At 44.8% G+C, this 26,495-nt stretch overlaps 1 protein-coding gene across 3 annotated transcripts in view; it reads left to right on the plus strand.

Annotated features, from left to right (window-relative positions):
* tasp1 (taspase, threonine aspartase, 1) overlaps positions 1-26,495 on the plus strand; it is a 92,419-nt gene that overhangs the window by 42,459 nt on the left and 23,465 nt on the right. The window lies entirely within an intron of this gene.

Raw genomic sequence — 26,495 nt, forward strand, 5'->3', positions numbered from 1 at the left:
AAGAAGAGAAAGAATTTAGTTTTGGACCTGTCTGCTTTACAGCTGCAATATGTAAAAAAATAAAAATAATAATTGTGACCAGACCAAATGCACATAGAAATATGTGTTATAGATCTGTCATTGCGCATTGAAAGCAAGTCTGAGAAGCAGTTGATCTATTCTATGTGCTCTATTTCTATGCTTTCTGTTCTTATGTTTCGTTTTGGCTTTTTTTTTTTTTTTTTTACACCAGCAACAAACAGCTGAAAAAAAATGTATTTTTATGCTAAATATATTTCAGAGGTTTAGATGGTACAAAGATTCTCTATACTAGACTTGTTTTGTCTCATCTGTCTGAAGTTAGGCAAATTATTACAATTTTAGCAACCAGGAAATGGAGGAGCGATTTCTGCATGTTGCAATGTGTTCTGATGGAATGTGTCTGAAGTGCAGATATAAGTCAGATTCAGTCGTGGGCTGTAATTCCAAACGGCTTTTAACCGTATAGGGCAGGGGTATTTACCTCTGACCCGAGGAGGTCCGTAGTCTAGCTAGTGTTCTGTTCTCCCTGTTAATTAATTGCACACACCTGGTGTCCCAGGTCTACATCCGTCCCAGATTTTAGAGGGTTAAGAATGGGGAAACAACACTGTGCAACTGACTTCAAGGTCCAGAGCTGATTTTTGAGGGCTATAGGGAGGTGTGTTCCATTTGGTCTCTTCTCTAGCTGACTAAGTCACTGACTGAGTCATGTCGTCTCTTCTGTAGCTGACTAAGTCACTGACTGAGTCACGATGCTCTCTTATATAGCTGACTAAGTCACTGACTTAGTCACGATGGTCTCTTATGTAGCTGACTAAGTCACAGGGCTTTGGATGGTTTGCCCTCCTCCTCCTCAGTCACTAAACTTCTTTAGTTCTTTGTGTAGTTTCTCTTTGTTAGTCATCTGCAGACCAGGTGTACTGCAAGGCTCAGTGGGTCTGCAGGCAAGTTTAGCCTAACATGTGACACCTGTTGCATGTGGATAGTGAGGATAGTGAGGGAGAGGAGGGTGCATGAGGTCATGTGGGGGATTTGTTTACCCAAATGGCACACTATTGGTTCTGGTCAGATGTAGTGCACTATATAGGGAATAGGGTTACGTTTTGGAGGCAGCCAGGGGGCACCTTCTCAAGACCCTCCAAACCCAAAGACGTTGGATTATATCTGTTGTGCATTAGCCTGCTGGTGACATTTCACTATGTAGACCTATTGTCCTTGTTCTCAAAGTGTGACGTCTCCTCACGTTGCCTTTTAACCACTAAAAAAACAACTAGTATTTTTATTTTCTTCAATGGAGCGGTTCTGTTTTGTTAGTTTAGAGTTTCTCCTTTATGTCTCTCTCATAAATGGAGATGGATTAACTGAGCAGAGCTGGCAGAGGAAAAGAGAGGGAGAAAGAGGGGGGTATGAGAGAGTGGGCAAGAGAGAAAGAGGAAGAGAGGAAAGAGAGAAACAGCCAACAAAGGAGTCTGACTCGACTGTCTCTCTCTCTCTTCTCCCAGACTCTCACAAACTATGCAGTGCTGGCAAGGAAAGGGAGAAGGATGGAGGGGGAGAGAGAGAGAGAGCGAAGGGTGGAGGCAGAGAGAGAGAGAGCGAAGGGTGGAGGCAGAGAGAGAGAGCGAAGGGTGAAGGCGGAGAGAGAGAGCGAAGGGTGGAGGCGGAGAGAGAGAGCGAAGGGTGGAGGCGGAGAGAGAGCGAAGGGTGGAGGCGGAGAGAGAGAGCGAAGGGTGAAGGCGGAGAGAGAGAGAGCGAAGAGTGGAGGCGGAGAGAGAGAGCGAAGGGTGGAGGCGGAGAGAGAGAGAGCGAAGGGTGGAGGCGGAGAGAGAGAGCGAAGGGTGGAGGCGGAGAGAGAGAGCGAAGGGTGGAGGCGGAGAGAGAGAGAGCGAAGGGTGAAGGCGGAGAGAGAGAGAGCGAAGGGTGAAGGCGGAGAGAGAGAGCGAAGGGTGAAGGCGGAGAGAGAGAGAGCGAAGGGTGGAGGCGGAGAGAGAGCGAGCGAAGGGTGGAGGCGGAGAGAGAGCGAGCGAAGGGTGGAGGCGGAGAGAGAGCGAGCGAAGGGTGGAGGCGGAGAGAGAGCGAGCGAAGGGTGGAGGCAGAGAGAGCGCGAAGGGTGGAGGCGGAGAGAGAGAGCGCGAAGGGTGGAGGCGGAGAGAGAGAGCGAAGGGAGGGCGGAGGGAGAGCGGAGGGAGGGCGGAGGGAGAGCGGAGGGAGGGCGGAGGGAGAGAGAGCGAAGGGTGGAGGCGGAGGGAGAGAGAGCGAAGGGTGGAGGCGGAGGGAGAGAGAGCGAAGGGCGGAGGGAGAGAGAGCGAAGGGTGGAGGCGGAGAGAGAGAGCGAAGGGTGGAGGCGGAGAGAGAGAGCGAAGGGAGGGCGGAGGGAGAGCGGAGGGAGGGCGGAGGGAGAGAGAGCGAAGGGTGGAGGCGGAGAGAGAGAGCGAAGGGTGAAGGCGGAGAGAGAGAGCGAAGGGTGGAGGCGGAGAGAGAGAGCGAAGGGTGAAGGCGGAGAGAGAGAGAGCGAAGGGTGGAGGCGGAGAGAGAGAGCGAAGGGTGAAGGCGGAGAGAGAGAGCGAAGGGTGGAGGCGGAGAGAGAGAGAGAGAGAGAGCGAAGGGTGAAGGCGGGGAGAGAGAGCGAAGGGTGGAGGCGGAGAGAGAGAGCGAAGGGTGGAGGCAGAGAGAGAGAGAGCGAAGGGTGAAGGCGGAGAGAGAGAGCGAAGGGTGGAGGCGGAGAGAGAGAGCGAAGGGTGGAGGCGGAGAGAGAGAGCGAAGGGTGGAGGCGGAGAGAGAGGGCGGAGGGTGGAGGCGGAGAGAGAGAGCGAAGGGTGGAGGCGGAGAGAGAGAGCGAAGGGTGGAGGCGGAGAGAGAGCGAAGGGTGAAGGCGGAGAGAGAGAGCGAAGGGTGGAGGTGGAGAGAGAGGGCGGAGGGTGGATGCGGAGAGAGAGAGAGCGAAGGGTGAAGGCGGAGAGAGAGAGCGAAGGGTGGAGGCGGAGAGAGAGGCCGGAGGGTGGAGGCGGAGAGAGAGAGAGCGAAGGGTGAAGGCGGAGAGAGAGCGCGAAGGATGGATGCAGAGAGAGAGCGAAGGGTGAAGGCGGAGAGAGAGAGCGAAGGGTGGAGGCGGAGAGAGAGGGCGGAGGGTGGATGCGGAGAGAGAGAGAGCGAAGGGTGGAGGCGGAGAGAGAGCGAAGGGTGAAGGCGGAGAGAGAGAGCGAAGGGTGGAGGCGGAGAGAGAGGGCGGAGGGTGGATGCGGAGAGAGAGAGCGAAGGGTGGAGGCGGAGAGAGAGGGCGGAGGGTGGAGGCGGAGAGAGAGAGAGCGAAGTGTGAAGGCGGAGAGAGAGCGCGAAGGGTGGAGGCGGAGAGAGAGAGCGAAGGGTGAAGGCGGAGAGAGAGAGCGAAGGGTGGAGGCGGAGAGAGAGGGCGGAGGGTGGAGGCGGAGAGAGAGCGAAGGGTGGAGGCGGAGAGAGAGCGAAGGGTGGAGGCGGAGAGAGAGAGAGCGAAGGGTGGAGGCGGAGAGAGAGCGAGCGAAGGGTGGAGGCGGAGAGAGAGGGCGAAGGGTGGAGGCGGAGAGAGAGGGCGGAGGGAGAGCGGAGGGAGGGCGGAGGAAGGGCTGAGGGAGAGCGAAGGGAGAGCGGAGGGAGGGCGGAGGAAGGGCGGAGGGAGAGCGAAGGGCGGAGGGAGAGCGGAGGGAGGGCGGAGGGAGGGCGGAGGAAGGGCGGAGGGAGAGCGGAGGAAGGGCGGAGGGAGAGCTAAGGCGGAGGGAGAGCGAAGGGCGGAGGCGGAGGGAGCGAAGGGCGGAGGGAGCGAAGGGCGGAGGGAGAGAGAGAACGATAGAGCGAGAGAGGGGTGGAAATAGGGAGAGCGAGACAGTGTCACCTAGGATTATTGTTTTTCAACAGTGGCAGCAAATGTACAGGATTTTTTTATTTTTATGGAATGACTGAGAAGGTGACTTCTGGCGACTTTAAAATAAAGACTTTCTACTTCAAAATGCATGAAAATCTCATTATGTTGACGCCATATGAAATATAACTGATGAGCACCACTGACTGTAGGGAGATGATGAGTCTCATTCACACCACTGGGCTGTAGAGAGATGATGAGGTGGCTCTACTCTACTCTACTACTGCAGGAAGAGAGAGAACCAACAAGTCTCGTAGCAGACGGGTTCAGCCAATGAAAGGTCATGCTTTTTATAGGAGTCTCAGACCAGACAGGGCCTCAGCCAATGAAAATTCATGCTTTTATTGGGAGTGTCAGACCAGACAGGGCCTCAGCCAATGAAAGGTCATGCTTTTATAGGAGTCTCAGACCAGACGGGGGTTCAGCCAATGAAAGGTCATGCTTTTAAAGGAGTCTCAGACCAGACAGGGCCTCAGCCAATGAAAGGTCATGCTTTTTATAGGAGTCAATGAGATTTCTATTGGCGTAGTAACGGGAGACAGAATCAATTACTATGTGATATTATGAGAACAACTTTGGTGTTTTCCTGCTCTACTACTTCGACTTGATGATGGTAGAATGTTGTGATTAGAGGGAAGGAGGGTATAGCTTCATGTTTGACAAGAGGAAAACGTACCAGCTGCCGTCAGGAAATCACACGGAGAGACAGAGAGACACCCACAGACAAGACTGACTGACAGCCCAAATGTAGAAGTTCATGGAATGAACCTTGAAAGGTGTTTTTTTGGGGGGTCAGTTACATCGTGTTGTTCAAACGCTAGGTGGTTGTTCGATGTTTGAGCTGAAACGGTCTGCTGGTAGAGACACAGAGATTATCATCTCTGACAGACATCTACAATATTTGTTCTCGACATCCATTGTTGAAAAGATTACAAACTGAATTGAGCCACATTATACCACTTCTTCCCTAATCATACCTTTGTTTTTTGTTTTAAACATTAGAAACCTCCTCTCTTATTTTTTTTTTTTTTTATTTTTTAGGTGAAGTTTTTATTATTTCGATTCATACAATATATTTTATGAATACATTTATGAAGGCCCCCCCCCCCCCGGCGATCTGACAGCATGTCAAATCAATCTGGAGTTATAAATACATAAATATTACGTAGTCAATCTACTGAACAATATATCATGTAGCCTCAGATATACATTAATGATCCACATTCGTGGATGCAAAAGGCCCGTTGATTAAGAGTTCAGAAATGTCCGCTTTCATGTGTCCAGAGTGGACATCTTGGCCCTGTGGATCCTGGCTGTGGAGATCTCCATTAGGACAACCAGAGTGGACACCTTGGCCCTGTGGATCGTGGAGATCTCCATAAGGACAACCAGAGTGGACACCTTGGCCCTGTGGATCGTGGAGATCTCCATAAGGACAACCAGAGTGGACACCTTGGCCCTGTGGATCGTGGAGATCTCCATAAGGACAACCAGAGTGGACACCTTGGCCCTGTGGATCGTGGAGATCTCCATAAGGACAACCAGAGTGGACACCTTAGCCCTGTGAATCGTGGAGATCTCCATAAGGACAACCAGAGTGGACATCTTGGCCCTGTGGATCGTGGAGATCTCCATAAGGACAACCAGAGTGGACATCTTGGCCCTGTGGATCGTGGAGATCTCCATAAGGACAACCAGAGTAGACACCTTGTCCCTGTGGCCGTGGAGATCTCCATAAGGACAACCAGAGTGGACACCTTGGCCCTGTGGATCGTGGAGATCTCCATAAGGACAACCAGAGTGGACACCTTGGCCCTGTGGATCGTGGAGATCTCCATAAGGACAACCAGAGTGGACACCTTGGCCCTGTGGATCGTGGAGATCTCCATAAGGACAACCAGAGTGGACACCTTGGCCCTGTGGATCGTGGAGATCTCCATAAGGACAACCAGAGTGGACACCTTGGCCCTGTGGATCGTGGAGATCTCCATAAGGACAACCAGAGTGGACACCTTGGCCCTGTGGATCATGGCCGTGGAGATCTCCATAAGGACAACCAGAGTGGACACCTTGGCCCTGTGGATCGTGGAGATCTCCATAAGGACAACCAGAGTGGACACCTTGGCCCTGTGGATCGTGGAGATCTCCATAAGGACAACCAGAGTGGACACCTTGGCCCTGTGGATCGTGGAGATCTCCATAAGGACAACCAGAGTGGACATCTTGGCCCTGTGGATCGTGGAGATCTCCATAAGGACAACCAGAGTGGACACCTTGGCCCTGTGGATCGTGGAGATCTCCATAAGGACAACCAGAGTGGACATCTTGGCCCTGTGGATCGTGGAGATCTCCACAAGGACAACCAGAGTGGACACCTTAGCCCTGTGGATCGTGGAGATCTCCATAAGGACAACCAGAGTGGACATCTTGGCCCTGTGGATCGTGGAGATCTCCATAAGGACAACCAGAGTGGACACCTTGGCCCTGTGGATCGTGGAGATCTCCATAAGGACAACCAGAGTGGACATCTTGGCCCTGTGGCCGTGGAGATCTCCATAAGGACAACCAGAGTGGACACCTTGGCCCTGTGGATCATGGCCGTGGAGATCTCCATAAGGACAACCAGAGTGGACACCTTGGCCCTGTGGATCGTGGAGATCTCCATCAGGACAACCAGAGTGGACACCTTGGCCCTGTGGATCGTGGAGATCTCCATAAGGACAACCAGAGTGGACACCTTGGCCCTGTGGATCGTGGAGATCTCCATAAGGACAACCAGAGTGGACATCTTGGCCCTGTGGATCGTGGAGATCTCCATAAGGACAACCAGAGTGGACACCTTGGCCCTGTGGATCGTGGAGATCTCCATAAGGACAACCAGAGTGGACATCTTGGCCCTGTGGATCGTGGAGATCTCCACAAGGACAACCAGAGTGGACACCTTAGCCCTGTGGATCGTGGAGATCTCCATAAGGACAACCAGAGTGGACATCTTGGCCCTGTGGATCGTGGAGATCTCCATAAGGACAACCAGAGTGGAAACCTTGGCCCTGTGGATCGTGGAGATCTCCATAAGGACAACCAGAGTGGACATCTTGGCCCTGTGGCCGTGGAGATCTCCATAAGGACAACCAGAGTGGACACCTTGGCCCTGTGGATCGTGGAGATCTCCATAAGGACAACCAGAGTGGACACCTTGGCCCTGTGGATCGTGGAGATCTCCATAAGGACAACCAGAGTGGACATCTTGGCCCTGTGGATCGTGGCCGTGGGGATCTCCATAAGGACAACCAGAGTGGACATCTTGGCCCTGTGGATCGTGGAGATCTCCATAAGGACAACCAGAGTGGACACCTTGGCCCTGTGGCCGTGGAGATCTCCATAAGGACAACCAGAGTGGACACCTTGGCCCTGTGGCCGTGGAGATCTCCATAAGGACAACCAGAGTGGACACCTTGGCCCTGTGGCCGTGGAGATTTCCATAAGGACAATTTCTTTAAATGTGAGCAGCCATTGTTGCAATGCTAACTGATGAGGCGGAATCCATCTAAAAAATCATATTTTTTTTTACAACATTTATTTTAGAAGTTATGGTTACTGCCAACCATGTTCTCTGTTGGCGTTCTGACCAGTGCCAATCAGAGTCATCACAAATCATCATCACTATGCCGTCATTGTAAATAATAATTTGTTCTTAACTGACTTGCCTAGTTAAAATAAAGGTTCAATAAATAATACATTGAAAAAATGGCGGATTTCCTGGAAACTGAAGAGTCCGTTCTCGTTGAATGCGTCCTTTGATAGTATAAATACCCTCCTCAGATCAGGAATCTGATATAAATGGTTTCTTTACACGCGGAGAATGATTTATTACGCCATATTGGAGAGTATGAATGCCCTTTTTAAGATTAGATCTCATCTGCTTCTCTGTAGCTTTCCACACATTTACTGACTATTCTATAATAGGTACAAGCATTTTGTTTTTGTTGAGTAAATCCCCCAAAATAATACATCTTGAATTGAAGCTGGAGAAGCTGTAGGAACCAGAAGCCTTTGGGTTTAACCAGGTCTTCAGGAAATTCATTTGGAATGATGGGTGATATTTTTTAGATTGTTTTAACTACAAGTCCTCCTGATGCTTTTGTTGTGAGTTCAGGAGGTTTTTCCATCAATACCAGGCGCTTTGTCTTTCTTCATATTTAAAAGAGCAGCTTTCATTTCAGATTAAGTGACCGGTTCCTCCAATACAACTGTTTCTTGCTGAGAGAGTTTGGGCAACGTAAGGTTCTCCAGGAACTGCCGAACAAGCAGAAGTATCAAAGCTACGTGAGGACCTGAAATTCAGTCTGAATAATAGTAGTATTTATTTCTGTAGGATCAGAGATCAGTGGTAGGAGATCTGATCCAGATCAGCTGATCTTGTTTCAGCGATGTTTAAGCTGCAGCACCAGGAAGTGGCTAGGCCTACTGTCTTACCCTTTTTTTTTTTCGCACCCTCTTGCATAATGAATTATCCTCTACGACGTCGCAACGGGTCACTAAGTTCCAGTCTTGTTTTTCAGCTCAATTTCTTTCACTGTTGAATAGTTGTTGTTTTTTAAAGAGAGTCTTCCAGCATTTTACAATGATTTTCCAATTCACTGATCTGAAGTCTTAATTTATGTACATTAGAGGAACAAAGTGTGTTTCCTCTTATGAAACCTTCTACAGCTAACCCTAGTTGACTCCTCCACTGAGTGCTGATTTTATTATTTATTTTATTTATGAAGTCAGAGTTGCATAGTACAATATGATTAAACCTCCATCTCATTGCACTCTTTTTCATTGGGACGAGTTACAATTTTACAAAGAATGGGATTATGATCAGATAGAATGGCCAGTCATGTTTTTATAAATTCCATGTTACCTGTAATATCAGTAGATGTTTAAACATAGTCTCAATTCTCGAGAAGATTTCACATCTAGAGCTATGAGAAGGTCCAGATCTATCTAGTTTAGAGCTATGAGAAGGTCCAGATCTATCTAGAGCTATGAGAAGGTCTAGGTCTATCTAGGTTAGAGCTATGAGAAGGTCCATATCTATCTAGAGCTATGAGAAGGTCCAGGTCTATGTAGGTTAGAGCTATGAGAAGGTCCAGATCTATCTAGAGACATGAGAAAGTCCAGATCTATCTAGAGCTATGAGAAGGTCCAGATCTATCTAGGTTAGAGCTATGAGAAGGTCCATATCTATCTAGTTTAGAGCTATGAGAAGGTCCAGATCTATCTAGTTTACAATCAATAATGGCATTCATGTCAATTCCAATAATAATGTGTATAATCTGATAAAGTGATCATGCTTCAGGTTACAAAAGGGATATTTTTTGGGGGGCGGAGCATAAATTGATACAAACGTGGTTTCCTTCCATACAGAGTGGAACATACAGTGCTTTCGGAAAGTATTCAGACCCCTTGACGTTTTCCCCATTTTGTTACGTTACAGCCTTATTCTAAAATGGATTAAATTGCCCCCCCCCCTCATCAATCTATACACAGTACTCCATAATGAGAAAGCAAAAACATGTTCTTCTTGAAAAAAAAATTGGCAAACTGAAATCACATTTACATAAGTATTCAGACCCTTTACTCAGTACTTTGTTGAACCACATTTGGCAGCGATTACAGCCTCAAGTCTTCTTGGGGATGACGCTACAAGCTTGGCACACCTGTATTTGGGGAGTTTCTCCCATTCTTCTTTGCAGATCCTCTGTCAGGTTGGATGGGGAACGTCGCTACAGGTCTCTCCAGAGGTGTTCGATCGGGTTTAGGTCCAGGTTCTGGCTGGGCCACTCAAGGACATTCAGAGACTTGTCCCAAAGCCACGCCTGCGTTGTCTTGGCTGTGTGCTAATAGTCATTGTCCTGTTGGAAGGTGAACCTTTGCCCCAGTCTGAGGTCCTGAGTGCTCTGGAGCAGGTTTTTGTCAAGGGTCTCTCTGCACCTTGCTCCATACATCTTTCCCTTGATCCTGACTAGTCTCCCAGTCCCTGAAGAACATCCCCACAGCATGATGCTGCCATCACCATGCTTCACCGTAGGGATGGTGCTAGGTTTCCTCCAGACGAGACACTTGGCATTCAAGCCAAAGAGTTCAATCTTGGTTTCAATAGACCAGAGAATCTTGTTTATCATGGTCAGAGTTCTTTAGGTGCCTTTTAGCAAACTCCAAGCGGGCTGTCATGTGCCTTTTACTGAGGGAATGGCATCAGTCTGGTCACTCTACCATAAAGGCCTGATTGGTGAAGTGCTGCAGAGATGGCTGTCCTTCTGGAACGTTCTCCCATCTCCACAGAGGAACTCTGGAGCTCTGTCAGAGTGACCCTGAACGTGGCCCTTCTCCCCCAATTGCTCAGTTTGTCCGGGCGGCCAGCTCTAGGAAGAGTCTTGGTGGTTCCAGGCTTCTTCCATTTACGAATGATGGAGGCCACTGTGTTCTTGGGGACCTTCAATGCTGCAGAAATGTTTTGGTACCCTTCCCCCCTTCTCAGGGGCTCTATGGACAATTGCTTCAACCTCATGGCTTGGTTTTTGCTCTGTCCTGCACGGTCAACTGTGGGACCTTTTTATATAGACAGGTGTGTGCCTTTCCAAATCATGTCCAATCAATTGAATTTACCACAGGTGGTCTCCAAATCAAGTTGTAGAAACATCTCAAGGATGATCAATGGAAACAGGATGCACCTGAGCTCAATTTCGAGTCTCATAGCAAAGTGTTGGAATACTTATGTAAATAAAGTATTTCTGTTTTTTTATTTTATTACATTTTCCAAAGTGTCTTAATCTGTGTTTGCTTTGTCATTATGGGGTATTGTGTGTAGATTGCTAAGGATGTTTTTGTATTTAGGATCTGAATACTTATGTCAATAAGGTGTTTTTTATTTTTAATACATTTGCAAAAAAAATCTAAAAACCTGTTTTCACTTTGTGTAGATTGATGAGGATTTGGTTTCTCCATCACTTTTTAGAAAAAGGCTGTAACTTAATTAACAAAATGTGGAAAAAAAGTCTAGGAGTCTGAATACTTTCCGAATGCGCTATATTTTAACTAGATCTGCCCCGTTTTTAATTTCCAGGTTTGGTTTATGTAGAATAAGCTTAATAACCTTTTGGAAGCAGGAAGCAGCTGCCAGTTTGTAGTTGTTTTTGAAGTGGACATCGCCCTTTAATAAAAAGATGTCTCTTACAATAGAGCTTGATTTCTCCGTAATAAGTCAAGACATTTAATTGGCTTATTTGGCTCATCAGAGCCCCCTCAGATGACAGGAAATGGTCACTAAATTAGCCATGAGCCATCTGTGTTGATGTGAATACTAGTTTGATGGATTAAAGGGGGGGGGGGGGTGGGGGGGGAAGTAACTAGCTGTGAAGTTACTATTCAGTTGCCAACTAAATAATTGTAAACCAGATATTTCAGAAAAAACAAACAGTGAAGATATAAATTGTTGAATAAAATTATATTGAAAATTACAGAAGCCTTTAGATTACCACCCCACTATCCCTGTAAAATATATCAACAACAATCAAAGAAATCTTCCCTGACAGCTTAGGACACAACAGGCCTCCCTCGCCATTCAATGTTTAGATCCGTGACTGAACGCAGAAGTGCCTGTCACTATAAAACCCTCCCAACGCCTCTGAATGTCTCACTCCATTTCCTAAATATCTTGCATTAACTGACACATGAGGATATGAGAACGGGCAAGACATGATCTGTTGACTTTAAGCCTAAATGTAGCTCAAACATGGAGAACAATTTTTTAAATTTTTTAATCATGGTGGTCCAAAAAGTAGATTTTTTTTCTCCCACCCCTGGCTCTAGTGACAGAGAGAATAAACAGAAGACTGTGAGAGAATATGGTTCAGTGCTATTAGCTTGAGTTTTATAGGGAGTATTTGTCTTACTACTAGAAATTTCTTGAGGTTCCGAACGCTTACAAGTTCTGATCTGGTGTGAGAATCACCCCCCCCCCCCCCCCTCAATTTGAGGAAGATCCTGATGACAAATTGAGTGAGTTGCCCGCTACAGTATTCTACTATCTCACATGTTTTTGTTGTTTTTAACTCTGTAATGCCTTGAAACCACCGAATCAATATGTGGTGAGTTTGTAGCTTTTCAATTTTTTTATTTTATTTTTATAACCCACATCTTTTTTCTTTTTACAAAATAATCTGCTGAATTTGAATAATTGTTTATGTTCCTTTAGGGCTCGGTGCAAACATCACAATAGAAACATCACAGTAACCCCTCTTGATTCTTGTAGTGTAAAGATGGAGGGGACACCCTGAGGCAGTTTGGTCTGGTCACAGGAATAAAGAAACCCGTCTCCTTTCATATCCTGTCTCGTCCAGAGCCAACAAAGAAACGGCGTGCGTGTTTTAATGTATTTCTACAATGTATATGTGCATGCCTGGTCTCTGTGTAGGAATAGATCTTACGGTATACCCTCTAAAAGCTGTTTTTTTTTATCATGGAATTCATTTTGCTGTCGTGGATATAAAGGATGTGTCTTGAGATGTTTCTGAATGGTTGCTTCTGTATTGTCATCCTCCTTCCTTTACGATGAGAGGCTAGATAGACGCTGGTTGGTTGGCTTCTCCGTAGCTTGTGGCAAACATTAACTCTTTTGATAGTAGTTCGTAGTTCCTTCAGCCGAGTGCTTTTCACTGTGTTAGAGGCTGATTTGGTCCGACAGGCTGACGTTAGGGGTCATGTCTATTTGGTCTGAAGGGCTGACGTTAGGGGTCATGTCTATTTGGTCTGAAGGGTTGAAGTTTGGGGTCATGTCTATTTGGTCTGGCGGGCTGTAGTTAGGGGTCATGTCTATTTGGTCCGACAGGCTGACGTTAGGGGTCATGTCTATTTGGTCCAACGGGCTGAAGTTAGGGGTCATGTCTATTTGGTCTGAAGGGCTGTAGTTAGGGGTCATGTCTATTTGGTCCAACGGGCTGTAGTTTGGGGTCATGTCTATTTGGTCCACAGAGATAAGTCTCTCAGCTTGCATGCATACGCAAACAAGATACAAACAGGATAAAAAAAACACTCACACACACTCAGCAGCATCAGAGCAGTGGAGCGTTGAGTGGTGTCTTCAAGGTCTAGTGGAGCCTGTTTTGGTGGTCTGGTGACATCAAAGGCGGTACATTAGTTAATAGACCAATAACAGAGAGTTCCATACCTAGGGTTGTAACCAATAGGGTCGCACATTTTCGGGGAATATTCAGAGGTGGAAACTTTCCGTGGGAATTAAACGGGAATTAACGGGAATATATGGGAATTAACGGGAATATAATGGGAATTAACGGGAATATATGGGAATTAACTGTAATTAACAGGAATATAATGGGAATTAACATAATTACATGCAAATGAATATTAATACCATTTAAATGTAATGTTTTTTGCAATTGATATATTTACCATATCATATGGAGACAGAAACATAAACCTTTTACCTCATAAGTAGACATAATTACAAATGATTAAATCCTTCCAGTAGAAATATATATATATATATATATATATATATATATTTTTAGTTATGAATTTAGCTTTAATTAAATGAGTTGACTCTTCACATGGGATGATTTCACTGACCAACAAAAGAAAGGGAATATTGAATTGATCCCTGAACGTTTACAACATACATCTGTAAAATGATTACCAAAGCTTTAGTTTCTAGACTGTATTCCTCTCAGGCTTCCATGTCCTCTCTCCTGAACCTCCTCAATGTCCACCTCTTGAACATCAGACTTTGAGGCCTCATCTTCGCTGTAACTTTCCAACCTTGTGGAGGATGGCTCGTTGTCAGGTTCAAAAAACCTAATTTGCCCGGATGGCCACCAATTTTCAACCCTTATATTGGTCAGCCTGTTGCGTGCTTTGGTCTGTGTGTTCCCAAACAAGGACCAGTTGCGCTCTGAGGTGGCTGATTTTGGTGGGATTTGGAGGATGATGGAGGCAACAGGGGACAGAGCCTCAGATCCACAAAGTCCCTTCCACCAGGTGGCTGATGCAATATGGCAGTCGTGCCAACATATCTCATCTCCATCCCAAAGCCCTTGCTTGGAAGTGTACTTCGCCAGAGCTGTTGCTATCGATAAGGTGTCTGATTCATCATTTTGAACTCGAATAGGAGTAGAGGGACTTTTGTCAGAGGTTGCTTGTTGTGAGCGCTGAGGGAACTTTATGCACTTGGCCAGATGATTCTGCATCTTTGTTGCATTGTTCACATATGATTTGGCACAGTATTTGCAAATGTACACAGCTTTTCCTTCTACATTAGCTGCAGTGAAATGTCTCCACACATCAGATAGTGCCCGTGGCATTTTCCTGTAACGATTAGAAAAAAAGGAGTACAAAAAAATACAATTTCATGTAGAGATAAATAGTTAAACAGTTAAATTAAATAACTCATTTGTAAGAAATGTTTTAAAATGAAACATGTATGGAAACAGGTGAATTAACACTCCTCAGTTAGCAGGCTCAAGCAAGCTAAAACCCACATGGTAGCAAAAAAAAAACTAGCAGAAATTAGTTATTATTTAAACACACTTTGCTGTAGGCTACTATTTACTAGTTAACAAAAAAATTATATGACATGTATTCACCCCCACCCAGTATTGTAATCAAAACTTACCAGAAAGCATGTGGTCCTTGGCTCAGACAGTGTAGTAGTGTGGCCTCAATAGCATCTCATTAGTGCTGCAAGATCTTGAGAATCAGCTGTGCATGTGATGGAAGAATGCACTGTGCATGTGATGGAAGAATGCACTGTGCATGTGATAGGAGAATGCACTGTGCATGTGATGGAAGAATGCACTGTATATGGGATGGAAGAATGCACTGTGCATGTGATAGGAGAATGCACTGTGCATGTGATGGAAGAATGCACTGTGCATGTGATAGGAGAATGCACTGTGCATGTGATGGAAGAATGCACTGTGCATGTGATGGAAGAATGCACTGTGCATGTGATGGAAGAATGCACTGTACATGTGATGGAAGAATGCACTGTACATGTGATGGAAGAATGCACTGTACATGTGATGGAAGAATGCACTGTGCATGTGATGGAAGAATGCACTGTGCATGTGATGGAAGAATGCACTGTGCATGTGATGGAAGAATGCACTGTGCATGTGATGGAAGAATGCACTGTACATGTGATGGAAGAATGCACAGTGCATGTGATGGAAGAATGCACAGTGCATGCAGAGGGTTGCAATCCCATTGAATCGGGGATAGTTTAACCAACATATGCCACAAGACCTAGAATTCCCTCATGTGTACCCCACACAAAAAATGTTTCACTGTTATAAGCTTAATTTAATTTAATTTAAATTTATAACCTAGCTTTTTTTGACGAATTTAAGCAAAATTACCCAAATTCCCGGGCTTAACTTCCCTTATCCATCCCTCTCTGCCAATAAGAGAGCGTTTTCAGTGTTCCTCTCCCCACTCAGACCAATCCCAGACAGTCCTAGAAAAAACGATTGCTTCAGAAGCACATTTTATGTTTGAACCTTTTTTAATTGAAAACAAATCGCAGTAAAGTACTTAATTGTGACCCAGAAATGGTTTTGTTATTGTGTTGTTATTGCACTGTAGTGAGCTCACCGCAGGTTTACTCCCCTTACAGCCTCTTCCAAATCGCTCCCTATCCCTCTCCGTCGGCCCTAGTCCTTCTCTTCTGCAGATCTGTAAGGTGTAAGCAATATGGTTTCAGCTTACTTATACCCTTCAGATCTGAAAATATTAAATGTCTCGGACCAAGGGGAGTGGTAGGGAGTGATTTGGGACTAGCTGCTAGAGAACTGGGTGACTGTGCCAGACAACACACAGGAAGTGTGTGTGTGTGTGTGTGTGTCAGGGTTTCTGTTAGGAAAATGTGGCACCGGACAATGTGACCGGGAAGATATTAATTTACCGGACTCAGAATGACAGAAATCACATGGTAATGGATGGTAATGCATCTCAACAGAACATTTAGAGGATGGTAATGCATCTCGACAGAACATTTAGAGGATGGTAATGCATCTCGACAGAACATTTAGAGGATGGTAATGCATCTCGACAGAACATTTAGACGATGGTAATGCATCTCGACAGAACATTTAGAGGATGGTAATGCATCTCGACAGAACATTTAGAGGATGGTAATGCATCTCAACAGAACATTTAGACGATGGTAATGCATCTCAACAGAACATTTAGACGATGGTAATGCATCTCGACAGAACATTTAGAGGATGGTAATGCATCTCAACAGAACATTTAGAGGATGGTAATGCATCTCAACAGAACATTTAGAGGATGGTAATGCATCTCGACAGAACATTTAGAGGATGGTAATGCATCTTGACAGAACATTTAGAGGATGGTAATGCATCTCAACAGAACATTTAGACGATGGTAATGCATCTCGACAGAACATTTAGAGGATGGTAATGCATCACAACAGAACATTTAGACGATGGTAATGCATCTCAACAGAACATTTAGAGGATGGTAATGCATCTCAACAGAACATTTAGAGGATGGTAATGCATCTCAACAGAACATTGAGAGGATGGTAATGCATCTCAACAGAACATGCAACTCATGTAATGAAGCAGCCAATTAAACTTAATTTTCAAACATTTGCTAAAATGCAGTTTGCAGGAAAACACCATTCTAAACAGAGCACCTGGGGAAAACACCATTCTAAACAGAGCACACCTGGGAAAACACCATTCTAAACAGAACACCTGGGGAAAACACCATTCTAAACAGAACACCTGGGGGAAAACACCATTCTAAACAGAGCACCTGATATTGGTTCCATATGTGAAAGAGATTGAAAGATCTGTTAGATTCTTAGAAAGAGGAGGAGTCTGAAGATGCAACATCTAGGATGGGTTGATATGACTAGGATTGCATGAGTTTCTCTCATCTTCACAGGCATGATTTAGCCACAGAGGAATCGAGGATCATAAGCTTCTTAAAGTAATATCTGTGGATTGTTTCAGATCACGAGCTCGTAGGCCTATCCCTATGTTATGAGATTTGTCCATTCTTTTCGTTGTGTTTCGTGTGGAGTTCTCCATGTGGTCACTGAGCATGGATCTGGTTTCCCTGTCCTGTTTAATGTTCATAGAAGTACCTGACTTCCTGCGCGGGAAATGTAGGAATTTTAATTTTAACACCCATTGCTAATGATAATATATTTAAACTATAGTTCCTCACAGTAAGCTATTTGAAAAATCCTTCTAACAATCTCCCCCTCGATAATCACCAATCCTCGGTGTGAAAGAGCAATGGAAGTGATTGGTCTACTGCTACATTGGCCAATAGCAGGGCTCTCCAACCCTGGTCCTGGAGAGCTACCCTCCTGTAGGTTTTCACTCCAAAGCTAATCTAGCTGATTGTTAAGATGAACCAGGTTAGTTACAACTGGGGTTGGAGTGAAAACCAACAGCAGGGTTTCTCTCCTGGAACAGGGTTGGAGTTAAAACCTACAGGAGGGTGTCTCTCCAGCAACAGGATTGGAGTTATAACCTACAGGAGGGTTTCTCTTCAGGAACAGGGTTGGAGTGAAAACCTACAGGAGGGTAGCTCTCCAGGAACAGGGTTGGAGTTAAAACCTACAGGAGGGTAGCTCTCCAGGAACAGGGTAGAGTTAAAACCTACAGGAGGGTGACTCGCCAGGAACAGGGTTGGAGTTGGCTATTCTCTCCTCCACCCTCTTCCTTTATTTGGCTATTCCCTCTCCACCCTCTTCCTTTAGTTGGCTATTCCCTCCTCCGCCCTCTTCCTTTAGTTGGCTATTCCCTCCTCCACCCTCTTCCTTTAGTTGGCTATTCCCTCTCCACCCTCTTCCTTTAGTTGGCTATTCCCTCCTCCGCCCTCTTCCTTTAGTTGGCTATTCCCTCCTCCACCCTCTTCCTTTAGTTGGCTATTCCCTCCTCCGCCCTCTTCCTTTAGTTGGCTATTCCCTCCTCCGCCCTCTTCCTTTAGTTGGCTATTCCCTCCTCCGCCCTCTTCCTTTAGTTGGCTATTCCCTCCTCCGCTCTCTTCCTTTAGTTGGCTATTCCCTCCTCCGCCCTCTTCCTTTAGTTGGCTATTCCCTCCTCCACCCTCTTCCTTTAGTTGGCTATTCCCTCCTCCGCTCTCTTCCTTTAGTTGGCTATTCCCTCCTCCGCCCTCTTCCTTTAGTTGTCTATTCCCTCCTCCGCCCTCTTCCTTTAGTTGGCTATTCCCTCCTCCGCCCTCTTCCTTTAGTTGGCTATTCCCTCTCCACCCTCTTCCTTTAGTTGGCTATTCCCTCCTCCGCCCTCTTCCTTTAGTTGGCTATTCCCTCCTCCGCCCTCTTCCTTTAGTTGGCTATTCCCTTCATCTCATTCCACATTGAAAACTCTTTCCTTATGGGGAGCATTGGAATGTGTTCCAAATGGCACCCTATTAGGTTTATAGATCTGGGCCCTTTAAGGCTCTGGTCAAAAGTAGTGCACTATATAGGGGAATAGGGTGCCATAGGGCTCTGGTCTAAAGTAGTGCACTATATAGGGAATAGGGTGCCATAGGGCTCTGGCCTAAGGTAGTGCACTAAATATAGGGGAATAGGGTGCCATAGGGCTCTGGTCTAAAATAGTGCACTATATAGGGAATAGGGTGCCATAGGGCTCTGGCCTAAGGTAGTGCACTAAATGTAGAGGAATAGGGTGCCATAGGGCTCTGGTCTAAAGTAGTGCACTATATATAGGGAATAGGGTGCCATATGGAAGACGGCATACATGTGTGTACCGGAACAACACCTGTTTTAAATTTCCCCCAAAACTTGAAAGGCAAAGAAACAGAAAAACAATAATTTGAGTTCTGACACAGAGAAAGAGGGAGTTTCTCTCTGTCTCTCTCTCTGTCTCTGTCTCTCTCTCTCTCTCTGTCTCTCTCTCTCTCTGTTTCTCTCTCTCTGTCTCTCTCTCTGTTTCTCTGTCTCTCTCTCTGTTTCTCTGTCTCTCTCTCTCTCTGTCTCTGTCTCTGTCTCTGTCTCTCTCTGTCTCTCTGTTTCTCTCTCTCTCTCTCTGTCTCTCTCTCTCTCTGTTTCTCTCTCTCTCTCTGTCTCTGTCTCTGTCTCTCTGTTTCTCTCTGTTTCTCTCTGTTTCTCTCTGTTTCTCTCTGTCTCTCTGTCTCTCTGTTTCTCTCTGTTTCTCTCTCTCTCTCTCTCTGTCTCTCGCTCTCTCTCTCTCGCTCTCTCTCTCTCTGTTTCTCTCTGTTTCTCTCTGTTTCTGTCTGTCTCTCCTTCTACTCTATCCTTGTCACCCCTCCCTTCTTTCTCTCTCCCCTGTATTTCTGGTCCAGTTGTTAGTCCTGTCTTCATATGTTGGTCTCTATGTTGACCTTTTTATTCCCTTGTTCTGTTGCTGCGGTCGCCACCAGCGTACTTCACATCTTCCTCTGTGGCTTGCTGTCACACACTTTCTTGCTCTCTTTCTCGCGCTCTCTCTCTCTCTCTCTTTCTCTCTCTCTTTCTCTCTCTCTCTCTCTCTCTCTCTCTCTCTCTCTTTTTCTCTCTCTTTTTCTCTCTCTTTCTCTCTCTTTTTCTCTCTCTCTCTCTTTCTCTCTCTCTCTCTCTCTCTCTCTCTCTCGCACTCTCTCGCTCTCTCTCTCTCTTTCTCGCGCTCTCTCTCTCTCTCTCTTTCTCGCGCTCTCTCTCTCTCTCTCTCTCTCTCGCTCTCTCTCGCTCTCTTTCTCGCTCTCTTTCTCGCTCTCTTTCTCGCTCTCTCTCTCTCTCTCTCTCGCTCGCTCGCTCGCTCTCTGGTTGTTAATACTATTTCCATGTCTCTTCCGTGTGGCTTTGAGCCTTCCCTCTCACAATAATAGTTTTCTCCGTTAAATATTTGTGTGCTTGCGTCCGTTTGATTACTGTGTTATAATATCCGTTTCCCCTTGAGACCGTTCGAGCCGTTTACAGTATGGAGGGCAAGATACCAGGCCCCCCCCCCCCAAAGAAAAAAACAGACAACTTTGAATTTACTTCAGGCACCCGGTTGCCTCGGTAACCGACCTGCACACAGGGTTTTGTTGTTAGTTACCTGGTATTTAACGAGACCTGAGGGTTTGTGTTTACTGAATCAACAAGTCTGTTTTCTATAGTCTTTATGGGATTTTTCTTGGGCTGCTGCCAGAACTCTTCAGTAGTGCTGAGCGATTTAAGCAAAATGTAGGTTATTTTTCATTTTTTTTTAAGCAACTAATTGACCGATGTTGTTCAATTATTTGAATTCCATTTTGTTCTGTTTTTTTTTTTTCCTTCTTCTGTGAGCTCAATACACACATTGCACAGTTTCACTAGAGATAAATCTGATTAAGCCTGATCTGTGTCGTAAGGAGTTGTAGTTTACAACAGGCCACTATTCTACATAGTTCAACTCATTAAAACGCGGTAATTAACTACAATGACCATAATCCTACAGAAGAGACATAAATGCTCCATTGTGAGATGGGGGGGGGGATGTAAGAGAGCAGCTGCATCTCTATCCTGAAAACACCTGATCTAAGTGATTTAATAGTTTGTATTCAGCAGGCATTAAATTACGCCTTATTTAACTTTGAAGAACTACTTAAAATAGTGATTTTTGTCAGACGGGCAGCTCTATAGAGATGAGATGACGACTTGGAATTAAATAATAAAGTCATTAAAAAGGCCTGAAATAAATGTAATAAACACAACAACTGATATACTTTATTAAAGTAAAGTAATGTGAATAACTGAAGGTAAATAAGTGATCAGCAGTAATGAGCACTCCACCGCCATCATGGGACTTTTATTACAGTCACTAAGCATCATGGGACATTTATTACAGTCACTAAGCATCATGGGACTTATTACAGTCACTACGCATCACAGGATTTTTATTACAGTCACTAGCATCACGGGACTTTTATTACAGTCACTAGCATCATGGGACATTTATTAGAGTCACTAGCATCAAGGGACTTTTATTAGAGTAACTAGCATCAAGGGACTTTTATTACAGTCACTAGCATCAAGGGACTTTTATTACAGTCACTTAGCATCACGGGTCTTTTATTACAGTCACTAAGCATCATGGGACTTTTATTGCAGTCACTAGCATCATGGGACTTTTATTGCAGTCACTAGCATCATGGGACTTTTATTACAGTCACTTAGCATCACGGGTCTTTTATTACAGTCACTAAGCATCATGGGACTTTTATTACAGTCACTAGCATCATGGGACTTTTATTACAGTCACTAAGCACCATGGGACTTTTATTACAGTCACTAAGCATCATGGGACTTTTATTACAGTCACTAGCATCATGGGACTTTTATTACAGTCACTAGCATCATGGGACTTTTATTACAGTCACTAAGCATCATGGGAAATTTATTACAGTCACTAAGCATCATGGGACTTATTACAGTCACTAAGCATCATGGGACTTTTATTACAGTCACTAAGCATCATGGGACATTTATTACAGTCACTAAGCATCATGGGACTTATTACAGTCACTAGCATCATGGAACATTTATTACAGTCACTAAGCATCATGGGACTTATTACAGTCACTAAGCATCATGGGACTTATTACAGTCACTAAGCATCATGGGACATTTATTACAGTCACTAAGCATCATGGGACTTATTACAGTCACTAGCATCACGGGACTTTTTTTACAGTCACTAAGCATCATGGGACTTTTATTACAGTCACTAAGCATCATGGGACTTATTACAGTCACTAAGCATCATGGGACTTATTACAGTCACTAGCATCATGGGACTTTTTTAACAGTCACTAAGCATCATGGGACTTTTATTACAGTCACTAGCATCATGGGACTTTTATTACAGTCACTAGCATCACGGGACTTTTATTAGAGTCACTAAGCATCATGGGACTTTTATTACAGTCACTAGCATCAAGGGACTTTTATTACAGTCACTAGCATCATGGGACTTTTATTACAGTCACTAGCATCATGGGACTTTTACTACAGTCACTAGCATCACGGGACTTTTATTACAGTCACTAGCATCAAGGGACTTTTATTACAGTCACTAGCATCATGGGACTTTTATTACAGTCACTAGCATCATGGGACTTTTATTACAGTCACTAGCATCATGGGACTTTTATTACAGTCACTAAGCATCATGGGACTTTTATTACAGTCACTAGCATCATGGGACTTTTATTACAGTCACTAGCATCAAGGGACTTTTATTACAGTCACTAGCATCATGGGACTTTTATTACAGTCACTAGCATCATGGGACTTTTATTACAGTCACTAGCATCATGGGACTTTTATTACAGTCACTAGCATCATGGGACTTTTATTACAGTCACTAGCATCACGGGACTTTTATTAGAGTCACTAAGCATCATGGGACTTTTATTACAGTCACTAGCATCATGGGACTTTTATTACAGTCACTAGCATCACAGGACTTTTATTAGAGTCACTAAGCATTATGGGACTTTTATTACAGTCACTAGCATCACGGGACTTTTATTACAGTCACTAGCATCAAGGGACTTTTATTACAGTCACTAGCATCATGGGACTTTTATTACAGTCACTAGCATCATGGGACTTTTATTACAGTCACTAGCATCACGGGACTTTTATTACAGTCACTAGCATCACGGGACTTTTATTACAGTCACTAGCATCATTGGACTTTTATTACAGTCACTAGCATCATGGGACTTTTATTACAGTCACTAGCATCACGGGACTTTTATTAGAGTCACTAAGCATCATGGGACTTTTATTACAGTCACTAGCATCATGGGACTTTTATTACAGTCACTAGCATCAAGGGACTTTTATTACAGTCACTAGCATCATGGGACTTTTATTACAGTCACTAGCATCATGGGACTTTTATTACAGTCACTAGCATCACGGGACTTTTATTAGAGTCACTAAGCATCATGGGACTTTTATTACAGTCACTAGCATCATGGGACTTTTATTACAGTCACTAGCATCACAGGACTTTTATTAGAGTCACTAAGCATTATGGGACTTTTATTACAGTCACTAGCATCAAGGGACTTTTATTACAGTCACTAGCATCATGGGACATTTATTACAGTCACTAGCATCACAGGACTTTTATTACAGTCACTAGCATCACGGGACTTTTATTACAGTCACTAGCATCACGGGACTTTTATTACAGTCACTAGCATCACAGGACTTTTATTACAATCACTAGCATCACGGGACTTTTATTACAGTCACTAGCATCACGGGACTTTTATTACAGTCACTAGCATCACGGGACGTTATTACAGTCACTAGCATCATGGGACTTTTATTACAGTCACTAAGCATCATGGGACTTTTATTACAGTCACCAGCATCATGGGACTTTTATTACAGTCACTAGCATCATGGGACTTTTATTACAGTCACAAACCATCATGGGACTTTTATTAGTCACTAGCATCACGGGACTTTTATTACAGTCACTAGCATCATGGGACTTTTATTAGGCACTAGCATCATGGGACTTTTATTACAGTCACTAAGCATCATGGGACATTTATTACAGTCACTAAGCATCATGGGACATTTATTACAGTCACTAAGCATCATGGGACTTTTATTACAGTCACTAGCATCACGGGACTTTTATTACAGTCACTAGCATCACGGGACTTTTATTACAGTCACTAAGCATCATGAGACTTTTTTTTACAGTCACTAAGCATCATGGGACTTTTATTACAGTCACTAGCATCATGGGACTTTTATTACAGTCACTAGCATCATGGGACTTTTATTACAGTCACTAAGCATCATGGGACATTTATTACAGTCACTAAGCATCATGGGACTTTTATTACAGTCACTAGCATCACGGGACTTTTATTACAGTCACTAGCATCACAGGACTTTTATTACAGTCACTAGCATCACGGGACTTTTATTACAATCACTAGCATCACGGGACTTTTATTACAGTCACTAGCATCACGGGACTTTTATTACAGTCACTAGCATCACAGGACTTTTATTACAGTCACTAGCATCATGGGACTTTTATTACAGTCACTAAGCATCACAGGACTTTTATTACAGTCACTAGCATCACGGGACTTTTATTACAGTCACTAGCATCATGGGACTTTTATTACAGTCACTAAGCATCATGGGACTTTTATTACAGTCACTAGCATCACGAGACTTTTATTACAGTCACTAGCATCACGGGACTTTTATTACAGTCACTAGCATCACGGGACTTTTATTAGTCACTAGCATCATGGGACTTTTATTACAGTCACTAAGCATCATGGGACATTTATTACAGTCACTAAGCATCATGGGACATTTATTACAGTCACTAAGCATCATGGGACTTTTATTACAGTCACTAGCATCACAGGACTTTTATTACAGTCACTAGCATCACGGGACTTTTATTACAGTCACTAAGCATCACGGGACTTTTATTACAGTCACTAAGCATCATGGGACTTTTATTACAGTCACTAGCATCATGGGACTTTTATTACAGTCACTAGCATCATGGGACTTTTATTACAGTCACTAAGCATCATGGGACATTTATTACAGTCACTAAGCATCATGGGACTTTTATTACAGTCACTAGCATCACGGGACTTTTATTACAGTCACTAAGCATCACGGGACTTTTATTACAGTCACTAGCATCACGGGACTTTTATTACAGTCACTAGCATCACGGGACTTTTATTACAGTCACTAGCATCACGGGACTTTTATTACAGTCACTAGCATCACGGGACTTTTATTACAGTTGTTGTATTCTGTGTCGTTTCAGCATTCAACCCAAATAATCAAAACCAAAATTGAAAAACTAATTTAAAAATAATAATAATAATAATAATAATTGAACTGGAACGGGACCAACCTCAAAAAGCACTAATCTCTCAGCACTCTCCTTCAGGTTGTTGTCCATAGTCTTTATGGGCTTTGTCTTGAGCTGCTGCCAGACATTTGTTTCCTTTCAGGAGGTTTTCTTTCCCTGGTTGACTGTCTGGGTCTTTCCCTGGTTGACTGTCTGGGTCTTTCCCTGGTTGACTGTCTGGGTCTTTCCCTGGTTGACTGTCTGGGTCTTTCCCTGGTTGACTGTCTGGGTCTTTCCCTGGTTGACTGTCTGGGTCTTTCCCTGGTTGACTGTCTGGGTCTTTCCCTGGTTGACTGTCTGGGCCTTTCCCTGGTTGACTGTCTGGGCCTTTCCCTGGTTGACTGTCTGGGCCTTTCCCTGGTTGACTGTCTGGGCCTTTCCCTGGTTGACTGTCTGGGCCTTTCCCTGGTTGACTGTCTGGGCCTTTCCCTGGTTGACTGTCTGGGTCTTTCCCTGGTTGACTGTCTGGGTCTTTCCCTGGTTGACTGTCTGGGTCTTTCCCTGGTTGACTGTCTGGGTCTTTCCCTGGTTGACTGTCTGGGTCTTTCCCTGGTTGACTGTCTGGGTCTTTCCCTGGTTGACTGTCTGGGTCTTTCCCTGGTTGACTGTCTGGGTCTTTCCCTGGTTGACTGTCTGGGTCTTTCCCTGGTTGACTGTCTGGGTCTTTCCCTGGTTGACTGTCTGGGTCTTTCCCTGGTTGACTGTCTGGGTCTTTCCCTGGTTGACTGTCTGGGTCTTTCCCTGGTTGACTGTCTGGGTCTTTCCCTGGTTGACTGTCTGGGTTTTACATGGGTCTTTCCCTGGTTGACTGTCTGGGTTTTACGGTTGACTGTCTGGGTTTTACATGTGTCTTTCCCTGGTTGACTGTCTGGGTTTTACATGTGTCTTTCCCTGGTTGACTGTCTGGGTTTTACATGGGTCTTTCCCTGGTTGACTGTCTGGGTTTTACATGGGTCTTTCCCTGGTTGACTGTCTGGGTTTTACATGGGTCTTTCCCTGGTTGACTGTCTGGGTTTTACATGGGTCTTTCCCTGGTTGACTGTCTGGGTTTTACATGGGTCTTTCCCTGGTTGACTGTCTGGGTTTTACATGGGTCTTTCCCTGGTTGACTGCCTGGGTTTTACATGGGTCTTTCCCTGGTTGACTGTCTGGGTTCTACATGGGTCTTTCCCTGGTTGACACATGGATCTTTCCCTGGTTGACTGTCTGGGTTTTACATGGGTCTTTCCCTGGTTGACACATGGATCTTTCCCTGGTTGACTGTCTGTGTTTTACATGGGTCTTTCCCTGGTTGACTGTCTGGGTTCTACATGGGTCTTTCCCTGGTTGACTGTCTGTGTTTTACATGGGTCTTTCCCTGGTTGACTGTCTGGGTTCTACATGGGTCTTTCCCATTTTGAAAACAGCTTGTGTGTAGTGTACGTCAACCTTCCTCCATTTACACTATTCTCTTTTTATAAAGCTTCACGCAACTGGTTTAAATGTACACATTCCTCAATTGTTAACCTTATTAATGTATTGGTGACATCCATCCACCTGTTCAGTCTAGAGTTGGGAGGAGAAGGTGGGGACACCTGTTTAGTTGGGAGGTGAAGGTGGGACACCTGTTTAGTTGGGAGGTG

Source organism: Oncorhynchus mykiss, chromosome 16, assembly GCF_013265735.2.
Source record: "Oncorhynchus mykiss isolate Arlee chromosome 16, USDA_OmykA_1.1, whole genome shotgun sequence".
In the NCBI taxonomy this organism is placed as follows: Eukaryota; Metazoa; Chordata; class Actinopteri; order Salmoniformes; family Salmonidae; genus Oncorhynchus; species Oncorhynchus mykiss.